We start from the raw sequence: 19,186 nt of genomic DNA on the forward strand, positions 1-19,186 counted from the left end.
TACATTCTCCATTTCCCTATCCGCGGGGGCCAAGAGAGACAATATAGCCACCACCCGGAGGCATCTCCAGGGAATGGGACCTTCCCTACAGCTAACTGAGGGGTACTCAGATGGTGAGCTCCCTACTTGCCAGCCCTCCCAGGTGCTGCTAGCCTGGTGACTCCAGGAGAACAGGGCAGATCCTGAGGCTGAGAGACATTGACCCAGCTTGGGCACCCCATGGGTGAAGTAGGACTGGCACTCCTCTCCCTGGAGGGGTGAGGGATTGAATTCCAGGGCCCAGAGGTCAGACCTGCAGACCAGATCCCATGCACCCAGGTCTTGAATTTCCCCAGGGCACAAAAGGGATATTCGTGAACAAGCCTACTAAATTGTATGTGCCCTCAGGGATGGATCAGCATGCTTGAGGGCAATCCTCCTCCCATGCGGGAGGGGTGCCGTGTGCCCAGCCCAGGCAGCGACCCTGCACAGGGAACCTCCCAGCCTGCATCACAGTCAGGGGAGACCCGCTGGCGTGAAGTCCTGCCAGCTTGCAGAGGCTCAGGAGAAGCTATGGAGTTGGGAATGGTGGAAAGTAGTGAGGCCTGCTCCAGACTGCAGGTCTCAGATACCCCCACCCCCACATGCAGACTTTCTGGATGAGTGGGGCAATCCCAGCCCCTCCCTGAAAGCTTTGCCCAGAAGCAGAGAACAGACCTTTAACGGCATTAGTGGTGCTTGAGAGCACCCATTAGTGGTGCTTACGAGCACCCTGCTAACGGCATTAGTGGTGCTTAAGAGCACCCTGCTAATGGCATTAGTGGTGCTTGAGAGCAGCCTTACCCAACCCAGCTCTGCCCAGACTCACTCCCAGACTCACCCTCACTGAGGTAGAGAATAAGGACACACCTGGAAGTCCCAGGGTACCACCCACCACATGAGACACAAGAGTGCCTCTCCAGAGGATCAAGAGCTACTTGCAGGACCCAAAAACAATAGTGTAGCCTGCTCCTCCCAGCAAGCACCACCTACTGACAGGAAGGTCATTCTGCACATCCTTGTACTGCATCTACTGACTAATCATACAGGGTGTGGTTGAATCTCACTCACAAACACCACCTACTGGCTCAGAGACTAAACAGGGCGTGTCATTATCCAAAGGAGAATCTAAAGGTAAGAAGCAACAACTGATCCAGATGGGAAGAGGTCAGTGAAAGAACTCTGGAAATATAAAGACTCAAATGGAAGGCACATCCCCAAAGAGGAATACCAGCCCTTTAGAAATGGACATCAACTAAAATAAGGCCACCAAAATGACAGAAGAAGAATTTCGAACATGGATTGTAAGAAAATTCAATGACTTGCAAGAAAAAATGGATAACCAACACAAAGAAACCACAAAAACATTCCAAGACCTGGAAGAAAAATTCACTAATGAAATTGAAATAATAAAGAAAAATCAAACCTAACTCCTGGAAATGAAGAATCTATTCAGGGAACTACAAAACACAGTGGAAAGCCTCAAGAACAGGGTAGATCAAACAGAAGAAAGAATCTCAGAGATTGAAGACATCTTCCAATTAAATAAGTAAGTTACAGAGATAGAGCAGAGAAATAAGAGAAAAGAACAAAGCCTACAAGAGATGTGGGATTATGTCAAGAAACCTAATGTGAGGGTCATAGGGTTACCAGAAGGGGAAGAAGAAAACACCCAAGGGTTGGATAAGCTATTTGAAGATATAATAGAGAAAAATTTCCCAGGCCTTGATAAAAACCTAGATATACAAGTTAAAGAAGCTCAAAGGACCACTTGGAGATTGAATGCAAACAGGAAGACGTCATAACATGCAGTCATCAGACTGACCAAAATATCAACTAAAGAGGCCCTTCTATGAGCTATAAGATGAAAGAAGCAAGTAACATACAAAGGAAAGCCAATCTGAATAATGTCAGATTTCTCTACTGAAACCTTACAAGCAAGAAGAGACTCGGGCCCCGTTCTCACTCTTCTGAAACAGAATAATGCCCAGCCTAGAATCTTGTTCCATGCAAAACTAAGTTTTGTATATGAAGGAGAAATCAAGACATTCTCAGGTAAGCAAAGACTGAGAGAATTCACCAAGACAAGACCAGCCCTTCAAGAAGTACTCAAATCAGTGTTATCCACAGATTAGCACAATAAACACTCAAAAATGTTAATCCACCCAAAACCTAAAGATCAAAGGCCAGATACCACATGGCTCAAGAGAGAAAACAAAGCAACAAAGTTCAACCCAACATAATGAACAGAAATCTGCCGCACCTATCAGTTATCTCAATAAATGTGAATGGCTTGAACTCCCCACTCAAGAGACATAGGCTGGCTGAATGGATAGAAAATACAAGCCAAGTATCTGCTGCCTTCAGGAAACACATCTAATCTGCAAGGAGCAGTTAGACTAAAGGTAAAGGGGTGGAGAATAACATTTCAAGCAAACGGAAGCCAAAAGAAAGCTGGTGTGGTGGTGTTGATTTCAGATAACTTAGTTTTTAAACCAACAAAAGTAATAAAAGACAAAGAAGGTCACTATATAATGGTGAAGGATACAGTTCAACAAGAAGACATAACAATTCTAAATATGTATGCACCCAACTTAGGTGCACCGACATTCATAAAGCAAACTTCACTTGATCTAAACAAATGGATAAACAACAACACCATAATATCTGGAGATTTTAACACCCCACTGACAGCACAGGACAGATCCTCCAAACAGAAAATTAACAAAGAAATAATGAACTTAAACAGAACTCTAGAACAAATGGGTCTGACTGACATTTACAGGACATTCTACCCCCAAACCACTGAACATACATTCTTCTCATCAGCTCATGGGACATTCTCTAAGATTGAACATATCCTAGGACACAAAGCATGTCTCAAACAATTAAAAAATATAGAAATTATACCATGTATCTTTTCAGATCACAATGGAATAAATGTAGAAATAAACCCTAACAGGAACTCTCATTTCTACACAAAGTCATGGTAACTAAACAACCTTCTGCTGAATGATGACTTCATAAATGAGGAAATCAAGATGGAAATCAAAAGATTCTTTGAACTAAATGACAAAGGAGGCACAAGTTATCAAAACCCTGTGGGACACAGCTAAAGCAGTCCTGAGAGGAAAGTTTATTTCCATAAATGCCTATATCCAAGAGTTGAAAAGATCACAAATAGACAACCTAATGAATCATCTCAAAGAGCTGGAAAAAGAAGAACAGACCGACCCCAAACCCAGCAGAAGAAGTGAAATCATTAAGATAAAATCACAACTAAATGAAATTGACAACAGGGAAACCATATGGAAGATTAATAAAACAAAAAGTTGGTTCTTTGAAAAAATAAACAAAATTGACACACCTTTGGCTAGACTAATGAAAAGCAGAAAAGAAAAATCTCTAATAAGCTCCATCAGGAACAATCAAGGAGAAATTACAATGGATGCCATGGAGATACAAGATATAATATATAAATACTACAAAAATCTCTATGCACACAAACTGGAAAATGTGGAGGAAATGGACAAATTCTTAGAAACACACAGCCTCCCTAGGCTCAACCAGGAAGAAATAGAATTCCTGAACAGCCCAATATCAAGTACTGAAATTGAAACCGCAATAAAAAACCTTCCTACAAAGAAAAGCGCTGGACCAGATGGTTTCACACCTGAATTTTACCACACCTACAAAGAAGAACTGCTGCCTATCCTGCAGAAATTATTTCACAACATCGAGAAGGATGGAATCCTCCCCAACACATTTTATGAGGAGAACATAACCCTGATACCAAAACCAGGAAAGGATACAACAAAAAAAGAAAACTACAGCCCAATATCCCTTATGAATACAGATGCAAAAATTCTCAACAAAATTCTAGCCAATCGAATCCAGGTGCTTATCAAGAAAATAATCCAGCACAACCTGGCTGGGTGCGGTGGCTCACGCCTGTAATCCTAGCACTCTGGGAGGCCGAGGCGGGTGGATTGCTCGAGGTCAGGAGTTCGAAACCAGCCTGAGCAAGAGTGAGACCCCATCTCTACTATAAATAGAAAGAAATTAATTGGCCAACTAATATAGATAGAAAAAATTAGCCAGGCATGGTGGCACATGGCTGTAGTCCCAGCTACTCGAGAGGCTGAGGCAGAAGGATCGCTTGAGCCTAGGAGTTTGAGGTTGCTGTGAGCTAGGCTGACGCCATGGCACTCACTCTAGCCTGGGCAACAAAGTGAGACTCTGTCTCAAAAAAAAAAACAAAAAAAAAAACTATGATGTTCAAATGGTGGTAGTGCTCACCAGGGGTTCTAGGGGGCAGGGAGACCAACATCTTAGGGATATGGCAAGCATTGTGGGGGGAGGGGAATAACTCTAACCCTTCTTAGGGAGAGGCAAAGATATACGATGTAACCAAAATGTCAAAAACAATAAACACCTTTATCAGGTGGTGGGCAGGTAGGAGGAGGAAGAAGGGGAGGGGTGTATACTTACATAATGGGTGTGGTGTGCACCATCTGGGGGTTGGACACAGTAGATTGTGCATTTCACTGTTGGACATTTTATCTGCCCCACTCTGGGAACCAGGTTACTCAGGGCAATAGAAACTGGAGAAAGAACCTCTACATCATTCCTAAATAAACTCAAGTTAAAAGTGGCTAAATGGCACATTAGGGAGACTACTATGTTGAGAAACCAGACCCAACATGGTGACCTTAAGTCCACCTTATTATTCCTCTGTCATTTCTTTGATATAGGTTTACATTCTTCCTAATCTGATTAGTTCCCACATGTCTACTAAATTTCTAAGTCACTCAGTAAAACCATTTTAATTACTTCCCTAGTGGTCTACCAAAAAAGCAATCATTTCAATGATTTTGATATAATTAAACTATTTATTGGGTCATCACATAAATATTATGAATTATGAATTTCCTTTCCTTTGGATACATACCTGGTCGTGGGGTTGCTGGACTTACGATATATCTATTTTTGTTTTTTTGAGAAGCTTCCACACTGTTTTCCATAATGACTGTACTAATTTACATTCCCACCAACAATGTATAAGAGTGCCCTTTTTCTCTGCATCAAACTCTTCCTTAAGGATAAAAGAAAAAATGAGAAAATTTTCATTGTACTTCTTTTCATTTTTTTGCTATTAATCATTTTGTTTATTCTTTTAAAAAATTAAAATCTGAAAATAAACATAAGATTGAGAAAAAATAATGTGCATGTTGAATTACATTTCACCTCATTAGCAAAGATATGCTAGGAGCTCTATTCCAAGTAGGAGATTTTTGAAAAGTATAATTCAAAACAACACTGGCTGAGGGACAAGCTACAGGTCCTGGTCCTGTCTATGTTCATAGTACTGAGCGACATCAGCAAAATGGTGAACTAGGAACCTCCAAATCCTATTCTTCCATAGGGAAAAAACCCTCACAGGTTGGTTAACATAAGCTCATGGAAACTCTGAAAAACAGTCAGAGGTCTATAGCAACCAAGCAAATTCCCATCAAGAAAAAGTCAAATTCAAAATTTTGATGTTTTCACTCATTTTATACATATAAGAGGCCCAGAAGGAGAAGATAGAAAAGGACAGAAAGCTTATTTGAGAAGTAATAGTCAAAAAATTCCCAGATTTGAGGAAAGATATACATATACAAAGAAGCCAAGGAACACCAAGGAAGACAAATCCCAAAAGACCCACCCTGAGATAATTTATAATCAAACTGCTAAAAGATGAAGACAAATTAAAATCTTGAAAGCAGCAAGAAAAAACAGACTCATCTTGTATGAGATCCTTAATAAGATTACCAGTGGGTTTTTCAGTAGAAAGCTTGCAGGCTAGAAGGCAAAGAGATGATATGTTTAAGGTGCTAAAAGGAAAAAAAAAAAACCCAGTTAACTGTAGGTTCTGAACTCTTTACAAATTCTATATGTCCACTTTGGTGTTGATCAGTTAATATCAATTTGCTGATGAGTACATTTGGTGCTTGTTTTTCTATTCTCGGGATACTTCACTTAGTAGAATGGGTTCCAGCTCTATCCAAGACATATAGGAATAACATTTATCGGGTGTCGGGCAGGTGGGAGGGGATGGGTATATACATACATAATAAGTGAGATGTGCACCGTCTGAGAGATGGTCACACTTGAAGTTCAGACCCGAGGGGTATCGGGGGGGCAAGGGCAATATATGTATCCTTAACATTTGTACCCCCATAATATGCTGAAATAAAAAAGAAATGAAAGCTAAATAGGAACAAAAAATAGACTCATAAAAATTACTTAAAAAATTAGTATGTCAAAATACTTAGATTCTAATGACTTATAGTCCACTAAGAAAGCTGGCCCAAACCATTATAATAAGTAGACACCGATTTTAAATACTTCAGAAAATAAGCAATGAAATTATTAAGGAAACATCAATAATTGAAAAGTAGTGGGTAAAAATAAACTGTTCATTTCATAATACCTGAATAGACACAGGTACAAATTCTAAAACTTCCATTTATACCATCATAGAAAAGGACACAAAACATATTGGGAAAAAGCCTACTATGTCTTTATAACAAATAGGTCATATAATCTTAGTGAAGCTTCCTCTGCATTGTCTACTCAATAGAAGGGGAAAGTACTTTATCTCAACTTTATAAACTGTGTGATTCTATTCCACATGGGATTCTATTTTAAATTTAACAAAAGGTGACCTTAGGGAAACATAAATAATTGTCTTGTACATGTGTAAATCATTAGAGAGAGGCGCATTCTTTCTTGCTAGGGGCTTATTGATATGCAGGGATAATCATGACATAAAGAAGTTAAATATTAATATAAAAACATAATAAAAATATCAGCCAGTTATTCGTAGATAAAATTAGAAGTACGCCAATAATATTGACCAAAGAATAATTGACTGGGAGTCAGCAGATCCTGTGTGCTACTCTACACCTTCTATTCAACAAACTTTGTGACTTTGGACATGTTACTTCAACTGTTTGGACTTCAGGATTTTTAATCTGTAACATGAAATAGTTGGGTCACTGCTATCCACATTTTAGCTAGTTACAATTTAGTTCATAATTATCACAATAAATTACAGCTGTCCCTCAGAATTCCTGAGAGATTGGTTCCAGGACCTCCCACAGAAATCAAAATGCCCAGATGCTCAAGTCCCTGATATAAAATAAAATAGTTTCTGCATATAACCTATGCACATCCTCTGTGTACTTTATGTCATTTCTAGATTACTTATCATATTTAATCTAATGTAAATGCTATGTAAATAATTGTTATGCTGTATTGTTTAGGGAATAATGACAAGGAAAAAAGTATGTACATGTTTAGTACAGATGTAAATTTTTTGCAGGTATCTTCCATCCATGTTTGATTGAATCCATGGACGTGGAACCCAAGCCAGCTGTGTATCCATTATGCATAATATAGTCACAATATGTAAGAATACAAATAGCATGCAAAGGAATGCAACAATAAAATTATTTGAAGGTATCAATGGTAAGACATTATACTACATCTGTTTAATATTCTAGCCGATAAAACTGAAAAAAAAATAAACAAATCCTAAAAACTCCCTGATAAGCTTTATTGCAATGGCCAAGTGTATGCTGTTATTTTGTAATAATTTACTGACGCAGTTTACTGCCTGAGCAACCACAGTACTTGTCCTGGAGCTCATGCCAAAGAGTTGATAATTATGCAGACACCACAAGAACAAGGTCCAAGATGGACAGGCCAGCCAGCCCTCCAGGTCCCTGTGCTGCTCTTCAGGCTCTGGCCACTGTTGCCACCACTGTTATTAATACTTTTGCTGCTGCCTTGAGGTCTCTCACCACAGTGCCCCTGCACGTGCACAGACGCAGCTACCAGGGCCAAGTGCTGGGGCCTGTGCTACTTGCCTTGCTCACCTGCCTCTCTATGTTAGCTTAGCTCTTCCTCCCTATATCTCCTGTGAACTAATTGTGAGATCTAGGAACTGATGTTTTTAAAGGGAGTACTTAAAGTATTATATACTCTAAATTTCATCCTCTCATGAGCCATCTAACATCTGTAAGGATTTTTAAGATTGTTCAGTGGCTGGTAACAGCCACCCATAACTTAGTGGCTTCAATCAGCAACAACCATTTACTGCTGCCCATGCGTGTGGGGGGTAGTTGGGCTCACCTGGGTAGTTCTGTGCATGGTATGAACTATGACTACAGTTACCTGAAGGCTCAACTGGTTTGGGATGTACGAGATGGCTCACTGGAGGTTCAACTGACTTAGAATGTCCAGGACGGTGGCAGTTGGTCCTTGCTGTGGGCTAGGATCTTCTGTAAGGCTGTCATTTGGAGCACTTCGCTTCTCCTCCATGGGGCATCTCCAGGGGGCCTCTCCACGTGGCTCACTTAGGCTTCTTTAAAAGTGTCATAGTTTCAGGACAATCATGCCTCTTCTGTGGTGGCTGGACCCTAGGAATGCAAAACTGGAAGCTGTCAGGTGCTTTTAAGGCTTAGGACAGGAACAGCCCAAACTTACTTCTGCAGCACTCTACTGTTTAAATGAGCCATGGGGCCAGCTCAGATTCAAGACGAGACTAAAGGGGAACAGCAGAAGGAGCTGTTCATTGGTGGTCATCAATGTAAGAAATTACCTCAGCCTCCTGTTCTTTCTCTTTCCAAATGTGCATGTTCATCACGGGTATCCTGCCTTTATTCCTTCACTGAATGTTGGGTGTGGGGACAAATAAGTTGTGATTTTTTTAGTTCCTGGGTCTCTGAATTAAGAAAAGGTACATCTGAAACTTATGTAGAAACTATCATGAGATCCTGGACTTTTGAGCCTTCGGCCAAGATGATGGAAATTTTGGTTGTATCCCTTAAAGAAGGGGTGAGGATGTTTTGCATTCTAAAGGAAATGGGGGTAAATATTTGTGAATATCCAGAAAAGTGGACTGTGCAGATTGAGTTATTTTTCAAAATTATTTACTGTTCTTTCCAATCAGAAACCACAAATATGGGTGTATTAGTTAACTATTGCTGCATAACAAACTACCACAAATTAGTGACATAAAAAACACATGTCTATTATCTTACAGATTTTGTGGATATGAAGTACAATTTAGCTGAGTCCCTTGCTGTCTCTCTCAGGCCATAATGAAGTTGTCAGCAGGGCTGGGGTCTCATCTGAATGTTCAACTGAAAAAGGATCCGCTTCCAAGCTTACTCAAGGTATTGGCAGAATTCATTTTCTCGAGGATTTTCCATTGTTGACTGTCAGCTGGAGCCACCCTCGGTTCCCTGTCCTGCGGCACTCTCTCTTCACAGCGCAGCTTTCCACTTAGCAGAATGCCTCATGCAGCTCAGCAAGGAAGAGGATCCACTGGTAAGACAGAGAATATGGTCTTATGTCATGTCGTCACAGAATGACACCCCATCGCCTTTGCCATAGTCAGAAGCAGGTCACAGTTCCTGCCCACATTCAAGGGGATGGCACAAGGGATGCATAACAAGAGGGGGGGATGACTGGGGACTACCTTAGAGTCTGTCTGCCACACCAGGATCCTTGCTGAGGGACAATTAGACTCTTTGCAACATACATTTCAGAACTGACCTTATTACTTATTTCGAACTTCATTGGTGGAGAATGATATGTGCTGCTTTTAAGGAGATTTAGGAATTGTCGTCTTACATATAACCTTCTCTTTTTTCCTCTCCTCAAGCAATTTCCCAGATACCCATCAGCCTGAATCTTGGAGCCAAAACACTCTTGGTATGTGAGAGGAGTAAGAAATTCACTCTATTTGTGGAAAGAGACTGAGATTATAGGAAAGTGTTTAACTACAGTATAATTCAGCTGAAGCTGACTGGCACAGCTGAGCTAAAGGATAACAAAAAGAGATGGTGAAGCATACTGCAGCTGGCAATTCGGGGAGCAATTACTGCCCTTAACCAGAAAGGACATGGGAAGTAGGTGAGGCCTCGCAAAGAGGGATGCAAGGAATGAACGTGCCGGCCTCGCTCTCCATCCTGAGATCCACTACTACACTACCACTGCCCATCAGTAGAGAGTAGAGGAAGGCCAAAAATAAGACCTTAGCAAATATTACCTTTCTGGGGCAGATGAACTGGATAATTCACTAGGGAGCAAATAAAATGATGGGATTTTCATATAGATAATCTTGCATGTTGGAAGTCAGGAAGTTGATGAATTTCATACCTGAACACCTGTATCTTCTTCATGAAGTAAAAACTAGGCTCCATGCTGAATGGGGGAGAAATGATGCCTTAAAGAGTAGCCAGGAGAGTGGGTTGCTGAAGGTGAGTTGAGACAAAGATCATTGAAGTTGAGAAGAATGATAGGCATTCAGAAAAGTTTCCAACAAATTGATATTAGTAATGCTAGTATTATTGATAATACCTAACGTTACTGAATGCTGACACTGCTGCCGGGTACTATGGAAAGAGGTGAACATTAATCATTCAGTTTAGTCTCCTAATGTCTATGGAACAAGTATGAATCCATTTTACGAATAAAGAAATTGAAATTTAGACAGATGACATAATTTACCCAAAGTCTTACAGATAGGAAATAGAACAGCCCAGATTTGAAGACAGGTCTGCCTGGCTCCAGAGCTAAGCTTTTAAGTACTAAAGTATCCTTTCTAATGTTGGCATTTGGTTTTCCCTGGGTAATGTCAGGCCTTCTGTTGACAAAGTCACCAGACAGTGTGCTGGCATAACTGGGAGGTTGGTAGACGGCTGACAAAGTGGAATCTAGAATGTAGAGCTAGGTCGTATAAGCTGGTGCAGGAAGAGAGTTTTTCATGAGGTTGGAAGATGACTATCCTGGAGGAAGCTGAGGGAAGAGAGGAGAAAGCAGACGCTATCTTTCTCCCTTTCTGGGACATGGAAGATGGACACAATACCCATGTCCATTTTGAGGGGTAGCCACAAGAAAAGGTGTATCCTGTAGGTAAACCCTTTGGTTTCAGCAGAGTAAGAAATTGTATATTTTTGGACCTCAGAATTTCTGCCCTAAACCAGGTAGAAACCCAAGGTATTAACTAGAAGCTTAAATAGATGGGTTTCTTAGGCTTCTCTGTTCCAAATTGGATGTTACCCAAGAGTTGTTTTCCTTTTTCTGCAATGTTCAGTTCTAGGGAATAGTTGTGGGGTTGTCGGAACCTGAGTCCTTTGGTCTTAGTGGGATCCAACCTGAATGTCTCTATCTCCTGTAGCAGCAGCAGGTTCTCCCTCTGGCAGGCTGCCCTTGTTTCCATGCAGACAGTCGGCGTGTTCTGGATCAACTCTTAGATGATTCTTCTCTTTAGAAGAGATGAATCTCTTCTCTTTAGTGCCACTGTGATGTTTGAGGAGTGGATTGTGATAGCGGATCACATGTAATGATGCTGCGATCATCTGGGGCCTTGAAGGAGCAGCCAGCAATATCCCAGGAGCACAATCAGCAAGGTACAAACTTCTGTGAGTCAGAACACAACAGACACTTCAGTGAGGTCACAGCTAAATACTGGTAATTAGCATCTCATAACTGTTAGAATGTACACATTTTTTGCTGGCAAATATATTAAAGCATCTAATTACTATCTTGTAACTATATATTAGACATACCCCAATGCTCATGAAGTCTGCCCTTCAGAGGGCTCCCTCAGACTTTGATGACAGAGACTGACCTGGGAATCTTGATGGCATTTTAGTTCATCCTTAAACAAGATACATTCTATCTCCATCTTCCCCCCTCTGCCCTCCCACGTGGCTTATGTGCACACACCTATCTCCCCTCTATTTTATATGCACCTTGAGGCAGGAATTAAGTCTGGTCCACTTGTTAATAATCCTTATCCCAACAAACACCCACTATAGTGCTTTATCTATGTGGCTCATGAATTTAACAAACATTCCTTGAATCTTTACTGTATATCCTCCTCCTCTACTCTCATAGCATCTGGCACAGAGGAGGCACTTAATAAACTTTTATTTTATCCAATTATGGAAGAAAAACAACTTCACCTAGTTGCTACATGACATTCTAAACTATTGTCTAGACTCAGTATCACACAAAACATTTGCAAAATGCAAAATGTCACGCTTTACAGATTACATTGATGCTATAAAATGGCTCTGCCCTCCAATGATGTCTTATTTACTGGAGTTGGGGGAAAAGAGAGAGATTAGATCAATAATAAGCATAAGTCGAAACAGCATATTACAACAGGATTTCAAAAGAACTGCTGCTGGGATGCAGAAAGTCAGATCATATCTAATTGCAAAGATTGGAGAAGGTATCATGAAGTAGGGAGTGTTTGAACTGGCACAAAAGAATGAATAATATTTGATCAGGTAGATATATCTGATAGATATTGAGACATAAAATATGATATGAAAATAAAGGGGAGGAAACTGCAGGTTATTTGGTAGGAATTGTGAATTAATCCTTTGAAAGAAAGGGATTAGATATCAAGATGGTAAATAAGTTGGATGGATATTACAGATAAGACTAAATATAAAACAGGAACTATGGACTCAATTAAGAAGACAATTAATAGTCAATGAATTTTTTTTGTTGTTTTTTTGAGACAGAGTCTCGCTCTGTCTCCTGGGCTAGAGTGATCCTCCTGCCTCAGCCTCCTAAGTATTAATAGCTAGGACTACAGGAATGCGCTGCCACGCCTGGCTAGTTTTTCTATATTTTGTAGAGATGGCGTCTCACTCCTGCTCAGGCTGGTCTCGAACTCCTGAAAATATTTAAATATGGTTATGAAATGGTCACATCTCTAATTTAAAAGGATCATTCTGGCAATATGCATGAATTCAAAGGGATAGAGTTGAGATGATAGAAAAAAGGCTAAATCAGGGAGAGAGTTTTGCAATAAGTTGGTATGATGTAATGAGGTACCAAAATAAAGCATTTAAAGTATACTGGAAAGAGAAATAGGATTAAATTTGGCAATCATTTTTGAAAGGGGAGACAAAGAATTGGAGGTAACTAATGTTTCAAGACTATTTTCTTGGAAAGTGTTGTTCTTAATTATTTCTTCTCCTATTATGTGGGTTTGAAGTTTCTATTGCTTTCTTTTTTAGTGTTATTAGGCTTTTTAAATTCACAAGTTAATATAAAGGGAAAGCAATATCAAGCCCATAATCTCAACACACAACAAACATCTATTAGTAAAGTTTCATATGAGTAACACACACAATAAACCTATGAGTAGAGTAAAAATAAGAGAGAAAGTATTATAATAGTCCCTATTATAATAGTCCCACTTTTTTCACTTCCACACTCCCAGGGTACTGATGATTGGAATAGGTGAAATATTCACAGATCTAGGAAGAAATGAGGTCATTCATATTAAGAAGGGAGAGATGAACCTGACTAAAATAAGCGATTTCCACAGACTCACCTAATAGGAGAAGACAATTATGTAGATGTCATTATAGATGGATAACACGATCTGAAATTTTGAAGGCAGGGCCCAGTCTTTTAGGTAATGATACATATGCCAAGAAATTTCTGATACAAATTAATGAAGAGGAGATTGTAAGTTTGTAAGTTCATGTATGTGAAAATTCTGCAGGAGGAAAAAGAGTGGATATAGCCCATGTGTAGCTATTAAAGCAAGTTATTATAACATCACTAGCTTTTACTCCCCAATAATTACATTGCTTTATAACCATTATTGATAATATGAGTAACCTTTTACATATTCATTTACCCTTTTCCAAGAGATAAATATCTTAAAAGGAAAAGTGTTGTTCTTCAGTGTAATGGTCCTTCTCCAAACTTCCAATAAATCCAAGAACAATAAATATTCCTCTCTAATAGTTTTCTCCACTTCTCTTCTGGGAGATTGTTTCTTTTGGGTGCTGGTTTTTGTGTGAAATTCATAGATGGCAGATAGTTGGAGCACTGCAGATATTCTTGGACCTATTCACCGCCTGGTTTATGGTCTAATTCTCTATTCTCTGCCAAGTTGGGGCCCTATCTTCCTTCCTATATGAATCCATACGCCCTACTCAAACAGGCCTGATTCATGAACAGCTAGGACCTCCAGTTTCCATCTCAAGTGAGATCTAAGTCAGGAATTAGAAATTTTGAGGGGCTCTGCCCTCCATAGGCTCCTAGAAGTATTACCATCAGCTCTAGATGACAAGTACATCCTCCTATAAAAACAGCCTGGGTCTAGACAACGACTCTTGCTTCTCTACTCAATTGGCTCCTCTTCTCTTCCTTCCTGTCAGTAATTAATGTCTCAATTTACTTCTGGCAGAAAATTAATATCTCTCCTGAGTCCACAATCAAGAAGTGTGAGAGACAGTGTATTAAATTCCAAGGGCACGATTTTCTAGAGATAAGGATTATTCTCATTCTAAGCTGATATTAACCAGAATTTAGCCCAAGTCCTAAATCCAAATTTTATATATAACTTTTTACTTTAAACCCTAACTGGAAACCATGGTTTGTATTACTGGTTCATAGACTTTGATGATCCCAACTCCTGTAGGTCTGATTTTATATCTCCACATTGGGTCCAGAAATTTCCTTTTTACTCCAGGACTCTGGGTGATTTTGTTCATGGAGTAGCACAGTTGGCATATGTATCATGCTTCATGATTTTTGTTTAATATTGCTTTTTATTTTTTGATGTATGAAATTGACATAGGTAGTTTAGAGAACATATTTTGAATTAATATTTAAGATTAAATTTTTATTATTTAATTGCACTTTTTAACTTGCATTGATAAGCTGCATGTAACTGAATATTATCAAGCAGGAAAATCTAATGCATCCTTTTAGAAAACAAATCAATGTCTTAATTTAAATTACTTTAAGAGGATATATTGTATGTCAATATAACTAAGCTGAACAGACTTCTCACTTTTAAAATTTACATGAAGCCAAAAGTCTGGGTTGCTTATTTTATATGAAACAATATTATTGACAAATGGGATTGCGATTATTATCTTAATTATTGCTAAATCTTAATAATCTTAATAATTGCTAAATATCTTAACTGTGATAAAGTATCCTGAAATTTATTACATAGAAAAAGGGGGGAAAAGTAACACCGAGCAAGGACAATGATAAAGGACAAGACACCTGACACCAGAATAGATTGAGGTAGAAGTTGAGAAAAAGTAGATATGGGAAAACAAGCACTATAGGTATCTGAAGAGTCCAAGTGGGTAGAAGAAATCTCAACAGAGGAAGAATTCCTGGAAACTGTAAGAAGAATGGAAACATTAGACAATGACATCGGGAGTTATTGTTGTTGTAAAGGGAGCCACTGATACAAATTCCAACTCCCATTCTCCCTTATCTAGTCATAAAATCCACTCATCTTGTGGCAGCATATTGCAAAGTTCTCTCCAATCCAACACCTCGTTGGAGGTGATGTGGAGAGCAACCTGTGGATCAGAGTTGAGAAGCGATGCCTTCAGACATACCTAGCCACTCTGGAGGAGTGGTAGAAATGGAGTTCACAGCCAGTTCTACCTTTCTATTCCATGTTCTTTTTCCTTGTTGAATGTATTTAAGTTAGGTCTTGTTGCCAATCATGCAAGATTGATCATCCAACACTAGGAAGGCATTCAAAGTAAACACTATTTGTTATTTCATTTTCCTTTTGCAAGAGAGTAATATCTCATTGATACTCTAGATGCAGATATTCTATCAAGGAAAGAGTTCAACAAAGACAGGGCATTGGGAAAATAAAATGTATTAATGGCACCATTTGTGCCATCTATAAGGTAAAAAATAGATGACCTTATTTAGGCTGTCATTTAGGTTAGCAGTAATACTATCAACACTATTGTATAAATGAAGAAAGTAAAACTCTGACCGGTGAAATGACCTAGCCAGAGTGCACAACTAGTGGCTTGCAGAGCTAGGATTTGAACCCAGGTGTGCTGATGGAAACCCTTAGGCCCCATAGCACTCTCCCCTCTCCCAAGGTTTCTACAGGCTGCAAGGACAGGTCAAGTGCCCACAAGTCACACTTACTGGATTCCCAAATTCACAGAGAGCCTCCTCCCTTCTCACCCTGCCCCTCACTTATCTCCCTAATTCTCCTCTCATCTTTCTACAGTATCTGCCTGGGTCACGAGAAACCTCCTGTGACCTGCAAGAGTGCAGTGGAGAACCCAGACTCCCTCAAGGAGTCTGAGGGGTCAAGTTGCAGCTAAACATTCAGCACAGAGATAAGGACCGACTAAGACTTTACACAAGTTTAGCAACAGCCACATGCAGAGTGCTGAACTCGACCAGCTGAAGATGAGGAACTGTTACTCATTTGACCTCTTATGACCTCAGTTTCCTTCTGGTCTCTGTGAAATGGAGAAGAAAATAATGGTGTTATTTTCCACCTGCTGTGGGCTCAAATCTGACTCTGCTCTTTAACGTTTGTGACCATTGGGCAAGCCCCTCGTCTCGGAGCCTCTGGCCTTCCCACAGTGCTCTGAGCCACAAGTGAGGGGATAGCAATTAAAACAATATGTTCACAGCCCATCTGTGAAACATTCAAAGTGCTAAGCGGAGGTAAGTGCTTATTCTTCAACACATCCAACTGTATTGACTTGGACTGTTGATCCAGCCTGCCATGATATTTTACACAGCACAGTTTGGTGATTAAAGAACGTGATCCTGGAGTAAGATTTCCTGCATTGGATCCTGGCTCTGCTGTTTGCTAGCAGTGTGACCTTGGCAACTAATATCAATCCTACGCTCCCTAGATTCCTCGTTGCAATACAGAGAGAATTACAGTATTTAACTCATAGGAGTATTCTGAAGATTAAATGAGTAAATACATACAAAAGGCATAAAAGTGTGCTTGTGTGTGTTTGTATGTAATTACAATCAATATACGGATCAATTTAAGGAGGATTAATATCTTAATACTGAATCTTTTGGTCATTAACACAGAATATCTCTCCATTTATTTAGATATTTTGCAAAACGTGATTATTAGGTTTAGTAAATACCTTGCACAGTTTTTGAGATATCCCATGTAGAAGGCCATATTGTCTATAAAGACACATTTATTTCTTCCTTTTCAGACTGCAGGTCTGTACCCTCTTTTGCTTTTCTTACTGCACTGGCTAAAAACACCAGTATAATGTTAAATGGAAATAGTGAGAACAGAGCAGATATTCTTGCCTTTTTACCAATCACTAAATATGATAACTGTAGGTTTTTGTGTATATAGGGAGTCCACAGGTAAAGGAAGACCAAACTCATGGTGTTCCATATTTACAAACAGGCTACCAAGGCTCCCAATAAGGATAATTTAGGATTAAATAATTAAAATAATAATTCAGGAATTAGTTTCTTCCACATATGTAAACAGACCCACATGGCATAAGCAGTTCATAGTTCACTAGTGTAAACTAGTGGCTAGTCTCATAGATATACAGAGAAACAGCTGATAGAAACACAGGAACATGACGAATCAGAAGTTCCAGAGTCAAGAAAGTTTTACAACAAAAGAATCAGCTGAAGCTTTTCATCTCATTGAAGGCAGGGTTTGTTAAGCTTGAGCAAGATCCTGACATTGAGCAGTATACAAAGGTTTACGGTGCAGTTAGTGAGAACATTAGCTGCTGTAAGGCTATTTATGGTGACAAATGAAAAAGGCCGTGCAAACGACCCTAGGTACCATTTTCAAGAAACTGACTTCAATGGTAAGTTCCCTCCTCCAGCAACAACATTAAATCCCGATTTTCTAGCACTCACTCTATCCTCTTCCGATTAATGTTAGCCTACCTTCTTGCCTCAAAAATGCCCCTTCCACTAAACAAGACATTGATGCAACATTAGATGAATGTTAACATTTAATATTCTTTTTTTAAATTTCTCCTATCTAAACTTTTTTATGAGTTTTTTTAATGTTCCGTTTGTTTGAATTAAGAGAAAGAGCACAATAATTTCTGTAATATTATTACAGTATGGGGGTATTATTATTATCACAGCATAATACTGATTATCATAACATATGAACCATTATTATATTGCTGTTGTTATTATTACTTACATATATGCATTGTTCATCAGGTATCCAGTTACATACAAATCCAACCTAAAGACGTTCTCAAGAACATATCTCATATGTAATCTAGGGACTGCCTATACGCCCTTTAACAATTTGAGGAAGCTTCCCTTTGTTCCTAGTTTACTTAGCATTTTTATTCTAAACGGATGTTGAGTTTTTGTTGAATAATTTTTCCCGCATCTATCAAAATGATCATATGGTTATTTTGTCTTAGGCTATTGACACAGTGAATTACACCAGCTGGTTTTGTATATTGGACCAATCTTGCATTCATAAATTAAACCCTACATGGCCATGATGTATTTTCCTGTAATTGCTCGATTTTATTTGCAAAAATTCTCTGAGGATTGTTTGTGTACATGTTCAGGAGATATTGTTTCTCCTGTCTGGCTTTAGCCTCAGGGTAATGCTAATCTCATAAAATGTATCATGAAGGGATCTTTCCTCTTCCCTTCTTTGGAAGAGATATTGTGTAATAGAATTGGTATTATATATTACATATATTTAGTTGTATTCAAATCCTTTTAATATCTTTTTAAGTATATGTAGATTGTGAAGTGATGCTCTTCCCTTTCATTGCTTATATTTATGCCTTATTTATCTGTATAAATATGGGATTACCAATTGCATTATTTTTTTTCAATTAACAATGCTTTTGTTTTGTTGATTCTCACTACTTTGTGGGGTTTCTCCCTCCCCCCATTTCTTCATCTTATTTCTATGTCCTTTTTACTCTCTTAGAGTTTAATTCACAACCTATCTCACCTATCAAGATGGATACTTAGATATTTTCTGGCTTTCTTCTTGCCTGGCTTGTATTTATACATTTCCCTCTATTACACGTTTAGGCAGAATTGATTTTGTGAATGTTATGCAGTTAAGTGTAAGTTTTTATTTTTTTATTTTTTGCCCAGATGGATAACTGAGCCAGAAACATTATTAAAAAGACCATTTTTCTTCCACTGTTCAAGTGCCACCTTTGTCATAAGTGTCTACAGGTAATTGTCAGTTTCTGGATTCTCTTTCACCATTGATCTATTTGACTACCCAAGTGCAACAATACATTGTCTTAACTACCATTGTTTTATATGAAGTCTTACTCTGTTA

The sequence above is a fragment of the Microcebus murinus genome, chromosome 21 (genome assembly GCF_040939455.1).
Source record: "Microcebus murinus isolate Inina chromosome 21, M.murinus_Inina_mat1.0, whole genome shotgun sequence".
NCBI classification, from domain to species: domain Eukaryota; kingdom Metazoa; phylum Chordata; class Mammalia; order Primates; family Cheirogaleidae; genus Microcebus; species Microcebus murinus.